This window comes from Rhea americana, unplaced genomic scaffold (assembly GCF_003343005.1).
Source record: "Rhea americana isolate MKP2758 unplaced genomic scaffold, rheAme1 scaffold_12, whole genome shotgun sequence".
NCBI lineage: Eukaryota > Metazoa > Chordata > Aves > Rheiformes > Rheidae > Rhea > Rhea americana.
Genome location: NW_028185261.1, coordinates 5,193,712 through 5,201,571, shown reverse-complemented (window position 1 = coordinate 5,201,571; position 7,860 = coordinate 5,193,712).

Below are 7,860 nucleotides of genomic sequence, written 5' to 3'. Positions count from 1 at the left end.
TATGTTAAAGTTTCTTAAATAGCTCCCATGCTGAGTCTGAAGATTTTAATTTCCTTACTTTTGTATTTAAAGTCCTTTTAATAGCTACTACGCTTAAACAAAAAGCCTCCTTTCCACGGTGCCAGTTCACACCGTGGGGTCCTGCCCGGGACRCTGAGCTACGGCCGAAAGGGTCGGGCCTCCTGACCGCCCTCGGGGTCCCTCTGCCCCCCGGCAGCCCCCGGGGAGCTGGCCCCGCTCACCAAACCGACAGAAAAACTGACCCGAATTTTTCTAACTGCTACTTTGCGAGTGCGTACCTTCCCGGGAAAAGCTGCAGGAACGTTTAAAGCCGCTTCTTGCCGACGTTTTTTCCGAGAGATCGCGAGCGAGCGCGCTGTGTTTTCCCCCGGGCGGTTCGGCCCTCGCGAGGCGCCGCCGTGCGGGGCGCGGGGCCGAGCGAGGCGCTGCCCCTTCGGCAGCTCCCGCTTGGGCCGTGTCTCAGGCCCTGCCGTGAGGCGTGAGTCGCGCTGAACTAACTGCGCGTGTGAAAGGCAGGTGGCTGCATAAACGTCCCTGCCTTGGTTTAAACTCGGTGTATTTTGATGTATTTTTTTTTTTCTTTTACTCCCTTAAGAAGATCAGGATCACGCACTTACTAAGCTGAAATAAACTACCTCTAAATCAAAATAACAGTGGTTATCTGGCAGTGTGCACCAGTTCGGTAACCTCTGGAAACCCGTTTTTTACAGCTTGTTTGCACACGTGACGGATGTACCACAGAAGCGAGCTACGCTAGCACCGCGTCGGCCCTGTCCGGAGTCGCTTCTCGAGCGCRAGATGCCGCCCGCTCCAGGCTGAGGTGCCGCTTGGCGCTGCCCTCCGCCGTGGGACCGGCACCTCCCGTGCTCCCGGGGCCGCTGCCTCTCGCCGGCTCCAGGCCGGTCCCGACGCGAGGTCTCCAGGCTGGTGCCTTCTGCCCTGGCCTCTCTCCCCGMACGCGCGTCGCTCCCGTCGTCTCTGCGGTGCTGTCTCCTGCCCTGGGGCCGGCAGCACGAAGACTCGCACGTTGGTATGGGGGGGAACCATCAGACCTGCGCTGGTGTTTCGCCACCGGGCTTGGGGAGTCCGGCTGGCTCCGTGGGGCGCAGGAGGAAAGCGGGCAGCGGAGCTCGCGAGGAGCTCGGGGGAAAGGAGGCACGGCGAGGAGCGGAGCAGACTGGGGTCCGGAGACAACCGTCTGGGGGGGAAAGCGGCCGGTGGATTTTGTGTTAGCCCAAGACAAGAAATCAGCCCCGTCCGGGGAGGCGGGTGGTTTGGGCTGGTGTCACGTTAACGGAGAGTAAGAGGCTATGGGWAAAGCACCTGGACTCCGTGCGTGCACGCGGAGGAAGGTGCGCGCCCGAGCGAGGACGCCTCCTTTGTGCACGTTGCTGTGTTTAGCGAACAGCAAGTACCAATACTTTGAAACAGAATATGCGAACGTAGCGTGGTGGAGGAATACAGGCTTCTCTTACCGAAATACCCAGAGACTTTCTGTGGAAAAAGAGAGGCCAATCTTTAATTTTAGTGGCATCGTTCCAGGAAATTCAGGAAATTTGTGAACTTGGGAGAAGGGCAGTACAATCAAAACAATTATTTCAAGATACAAATTCCTGCAGTTTTAAGGCAGTTCTTCACTAGAGCTCAAGTCGTTCCTATCATGGACAGAACTAAAAAAGCAGAAACCTGAACTTTGCAAAGCTGAATCCAATTTTTGTAGTTCCAGCTTGCCCCGTTTTCCTTCTTTCTGCATTATTACCTTGAAACTGTCAAGCTATATTTTTAGTTATTAATTTATTTTTGCCATTCTCTATTGACAGAGCACTAGAGAACAAAGTTTCAGCCTCAAACAAATTTTTATAACCAAGTTCCAAAACCCTGGAACAAGTTATTTTATTGAATGTACTGTTAGGCCTTTAACTGGAGCAGCGCTAGCAGGAGCTGCAATAATACGTAATGGTGCTATTAGTGCTGTGCCTGCTCTGTATTACTACCCAAAGGAAAACCAGATTGTAGGAAAAGCAGAGAGCTTTAGCAAGTGAAGATTTCCCCACGGCCAATGGCACTGTGCTTACTAGGAGGGTCCCTTGACCATTCTTACAAGGTAAGATGTGGAAAATAAATTATAGTTATTTGTAATGACTCTTTATCATTGCAGCAAAACTATGGCCAGTCAGGACCGGTAATGAGTTTAGGTGACTCCCTAGCTTTGTTACATTCCTATGCCTGGAGAGTTTATTTAATTGAACTGCTGTGTTTTTATTACCAAACTTTCCAGAGTCCCAGGCTTCAATATAATACGATGCAGGGCACGGACAGAGGTGTGCTAGGAGTGCATGAAGCAGCTTTGATTGCTTCAGATTCCCATATGTCGTCCTTCCTCCTCCACCACTGTCCCTCCAGAGGTGCCTCTGGGTCAAAGCTGAATTGAAAAGTCRTTTAATGTAAATACTTTAACATATCTATCGTGGTCCCACAGGCAGTGGGCAACACACCAAACCTCCAGGCCTTTTGAGAACAATATGTCTATGGCATGCCACAGCAACACCACTGCTGGCTGCAATCTAGGCTTGTATGCTTTTCTTCACCAACACTGTAATTCCTGCTGTATTTTAAACAAGAACAGACAGCGTCCTTTAGGTTTCTTTCCATAAATGTATACAAACTGGGCCAAATTCTTGTCTCGGTGCTGTTGAAGTAAATCAGAAGTAATTCCACTGACAACCGTCAACGCTGCGGTGAAGTTGCACCAATGAAACTTTTGCACTTTTGAATGAAAGTTGGACTGCTGTATGTATGCATGTAAAAGCTGTAACTGCAAGCAGCCAGGCTGAAATGCTCATTTACTGGAGCACATGGATAGCATTATTGTTGCTTTAGACTTTGTTTGGGTAGAAGTCAGTGGTTAAACACCTGAAATCTCAGTAGACGAAAGAGAACACTATAAAACTTTATGACTGTAGAGTAGGAGATTGAAACATGTAGGTGCCATTAAAAAATCAGAAACTATGTTATATTACATACTTTAGAGGTTTTGTCACTGAGTTGATTAGTATGAGTTAGTTATTAGCTGTTACTAGAAGCTTTCCACTGAGAAATGGAATTAGAAATACCAGTTGCTGCATTTCTATTCACAATCTTGTTGAATTCATCTCAGTCTCACAGATGCACAGAGAATCATTCCAAAGGCTGTTTTATATGTTTAAATATTTGCCTATTCTTTCTTTACGGAAAAAATGCAATCTAGAGGGAAAAAACCCATGTTTTTTAACAGCTGGGCTTCAGATGCATATGGCAGAGTTGAAAGAGATGAGGGCTGTCAGCCACATTTGTACTTAGGAAGTTGTAATTCTGTTGACTGGGATACTTATTTTCCCAGGCTAGCACGAGCACCCTAGTTTCTGATGCTCTCCCCTTTCCCTGACCTTCTCAAATCCCTGCAGTTTCCCTTCTCTTTTCTCTGCCATCCTTACGAGTCTCCTTCACTTAGCACCTACAGTCTAAGCACTGTGCTGTCTACTCTGACTCGCCAGAGAAAGGCAAGGAATTTGGTAAGAAAACATTTTGAAAAAGCTCTTGTTTGTTTTTTTCTCACATGCATGAGAACCCACACGTAGATATCGTGTTACTTGTTCTTTCCTGAAACATGTTTAATGTACTTATAACATTTTTTCTGTCTTGCAGCTAAATCATTAATATCTTAAAGGTTAGGTACATTGCTTGGCTGGGGATGGTCAACACCAATTGTTTTGTCCTCTGAATGCACAAGTACAGATATGTTCAGTGCCAGCACATACATGAGAGGATTTAAAAACCAGGGAGGGGTTGATGCTATGGATGGCTGTGGACTTGACTCTGAAATTAAATTTCTGGGAATATTTTAGACAACTAAATTCATTACTCAGCAGTAACATAGAAGAACCTTCAGTCTGACAGTAGAGAATTCCTTAAAAGTACAAAACAATGTTTTCAGATAATTGTTGTAATATCTGTCCAGCCCTGTTCCTGCCTCTTCCTCCTCCCATAACAATTCCAGTATTCACTTCTGATCCCCTGTATGTGCAACCAGGATATAAGAGACCTCGCTTTCACTAATTCAGGTGCCACAAGTTCACTGGGCAACAATATTTCAAGGCAGGAAAAGCTTGCATTTAAGCCAGTGATCTGAGAGGGCAACTTAAGAATTAAGACAAGCTTTTGAAAGCAGTCAGACCCAAATCAGCCCCTGTGAGTGTGACTACTGTGTTGATTGCAGTGAGCAAGTCTTAATGTTCCTCCAGTCTCTCTTAAAGCAAACAAATAAAGCTAATGGGCCAGTTGCAGTGCCTCTTCCTCTAYGAACCTGGAAGGATATTTGCGAGCCTGTCTGTCTTTTCGACCTGATCACAAGAGACCTTGATTAGAGCATAACACGTTGACAACGTGAATGTTTCAATTGCGTTCACATTTGTACTTGAGTTTGGTATCCCCAGGGAGATTTGTGGGTATTCAGGAATTAGCGAGTCATCTTATTTTACCCATTTTTATTGTTGATTGAAAAATGTAGGGCTGAGGGGGTTTTCTTGTTGTGTTTTTGCTAGTGAGAAAATGCAAAGATAAGAAATCCCTTTGGGCATGAGAAATAACTGGTGTTGTATTTTATATAATAAAGAACAAATTTTGCTGCAGCTCCAAGCCAATTTATAAATGTGATCTCTCCAACTCACACTTTTAATTACAAGGGGAAGAACTGAATTAGTTCATTAATGTTGTGAAAAGGAACAGTGACCTACCTGCCAAAWGGCAAGGTGGAAATAATTAATCTGGTCAATTAAAAAGAAACYGATAAATTAAAATGCAAAGACCTCTATGTGGTGCATTAAACTAGGGAGTCATGATTTCTGGACTGTGGTTATTGTCAGACTCGATCCTTCTTTTTCTTGCTTGACGCGATTTGGAGTTTGGCTAGTTCTGTGCGCAAGCTGCCTGGCTTCAGGACTCCCGTATGAATTTTTATGTCCAGGCATATTTTGCAGAAGGGAGCAAGATCAAGCTCCTCATGAAATTCAAGTGATGAAGTGCGTATGCCTTGTTTTTGTGTCGCATTACAAAACCGCTCATTCCGTTTGCTTTGCTTCGCTTTGCTTCCCAATCCCTAAATGTCGTTTGCGCTTTCTTGGGTTTTAGGAGACTTAGGCCTGATGCTGAATTGCCGGGGTCGTCTCAATCTCTTTATGACCTTAAAAAATCTTATCTGCACAGAAAYGACTGAGCTGCTGAAGCTGAACCCTAAAGTATACAGCATATTTGCTCCATAGAACTGGAAAGAGTAAAACAGTTTCTTTTCTATAAATATCAGTAACTCCTCTTGACATTTACAAGTGCGTAGTGTGGGGGTTCCCCCCCATGCACTGCATGGTTTCAAAAGCGCTTAACAGCCCAGTGAGCTGCGAATCTGCTCTGCAGAGGTAACCGCAGAGCCACGCCGCACCCCGCATCATMCCTCGCAAAAGCCTAGGACATTTACAGCAGCTCCCGCCCCTCTCAAGGCCATAAATTGAAATAAGAAATATGGGCCAGTTAGCGAATGCTTGACCAGTGCTCTGGTGCAGCCTACAGGAAAATACGAATGTTACTGTTTACTTTAGCCAGGGCGTATATCACGCGGAGCCGAGGTCTCCTCGTTTGCAAAGACGAGGTCTCGGGGGGCACGTCCCGCGGCTAGGGAAACAGCAAGCAGAAAAGCAAAAACAGAGCAGAGGACGGGTTCAAAGTTTATCTGAGGCGCTGAGGTTGGCAAGCACTAAGGGAGGAGGGCGAGCGCGCGGCGGGGCTGGCGCGGCGCGGGTAAAGCAAGCCGGGCACGGTGCAGGCTGCTCGGGAGGCTCCGGCAGCTGCGGCCAGAATCCGACTGCCTGGCAGCTYGGGTCCTCCTGCTTCCAGGCTGCAAAGCCCCCGTGGGGTTTCCCTTACCGCAGCGGCTCTGCAAAATCGTCAGACGGCCCCTACAGCACGTTTCTAACTCCTGGACGCTCACATGCGTCGACAGCCCTCCTCGCCGGATCCCTGGGACGTCCCGATTCGAAGGCGCGATAAGCACCGCGCGCCCATCCCCATCCGAACGCGGCCCCCCGCCGCCCGCCTTCCCTCGGCGGCCGGACACCGGGTGGCTCCGGTTCCACCCAACAAGCCAAAAAGGAGCGACAGGAGAGGAGACGGGAAGTTGTTTCACATCCTCTTTCTGATTTCATGTTCCCCAGTTTAATTCAAGAATAACTTAATAATAATAATAATAATAATAATAATAACGTCATACCATTCTATTCCTGCAACAGGCCAAGCGAGACTTGGAATCAGACTGGCTTATATTTTCATCAGATAAAAGGATAACATATCCGGCAGACCAAAAGATTATTAGGAAGGGAAATAAAACATTGCAGCCCACTTTGGGTTTATTTTTCTGCTGCAGCCCCTTGGCAGAAATATTAAGCAAATGTTGTCACATAAATTGCCTTTCTCGTCCTTAATACAAAGCTGATGACTTAGGTTAAAACTCGAAATGAAAGCGTTAGTTGTTTAGGGTCCTTGGGTAAATTTATGTCTATTTGGCAAAAGGAAATTGGAGAAATAAATTCCACAGAACTTGATACAGTCTTAAATTTCAGGAGGTTAATATAAATCCTTAGTGTTTTCAAATGCAAAAGATAGGAGGTGCCTATTTAACGTGCCTCCCCAGGGAGGAATTACCTGATTCCTAACGTGAGAAGGGGCCTGCTGCTGCTCYACCGCACAAGAACACGTTCCTTTGAAATTTCATCAGCTAGAAAATCAATGACGAGGGTTTCAGATTTCATAGAGGAATTTTACCGGGTATTTTTTTAGGTCCAAATGATAAAAATGCTATAAATTCTATCTTAGGCTCGGCAAGTGAAAGGTTTAAGAGATTATGTGAGTAAATCATTTGTCCCTGCTGACTGTCCTGCTGATAAAAGGGATCCCCTGATGTGATATGTACTGTCAGGTCTGAATTTGAAGCAGCGAATTTCTTTCAAGTTCCCTTTAGGGAATCTGTGCATTTTACAGTGAATATTAGGCTCACCTCTGCGGGCGGGGAGARGAAGCCGGAAAGAGACCCCGAAGCCAGAGAGAAATCATCAGGAAGAGATAAACTGGTTTCTTTTTTTTATTATTATTATTAAATTCTCCTTTATCCAGCTTTATAACCTAGCAAGCCGCAAGGGCTTTGYGGGACATCATCGCCCGCGCTCCCCGCAGGCGTCTCGCCAGCCCGGGGAGGCGTCTGCCCCCCGGGCCGGGGGCCRCGTCCCGCTCCGACGGCTTCTCCTTGCCGGCTCCTTCCCCGCTGCCGCCGGCGCCGCTGCTCGCCGGAGGGTACACGGGGCCGGGCGAAGGGCGATGCCGCCCGGGGACGCGCTGCAGCATTTTAAGTGCATGGAAACAAGTTGTTTTNGTTTCAGTATTACAGCACTTGCAAGAAGCTGCTCTTGGACGGTCTGCAAAAGCAGTCTGTGAAAATGGATATTTTCTAAGGTGCCAATTTAAAGCTCGCTGAAGTCTACGGGAACTTTTTATTGGCTTTACTGGCCTTCGGTTTGGGCTATAAACTCTACTGAATTTAGGGGAAGAATCCCCAAAATAGAAGCATCCTGGATCAAAGCTGTTGGATTTGGCAGGGTCTGCTCTACAACAGAGCTTTATTAGTTTAGATTCCAGCAAGACTTAGGAAAATTACACTAATCAAGAGATTCTTTGTAAAATGAATCCAAACGGCTCCATTTTTCTACTGAATGGGAAAAAATGTCAGCCACAAAAAAAAAAAAGAGTTGTTTGCTGAAAGGT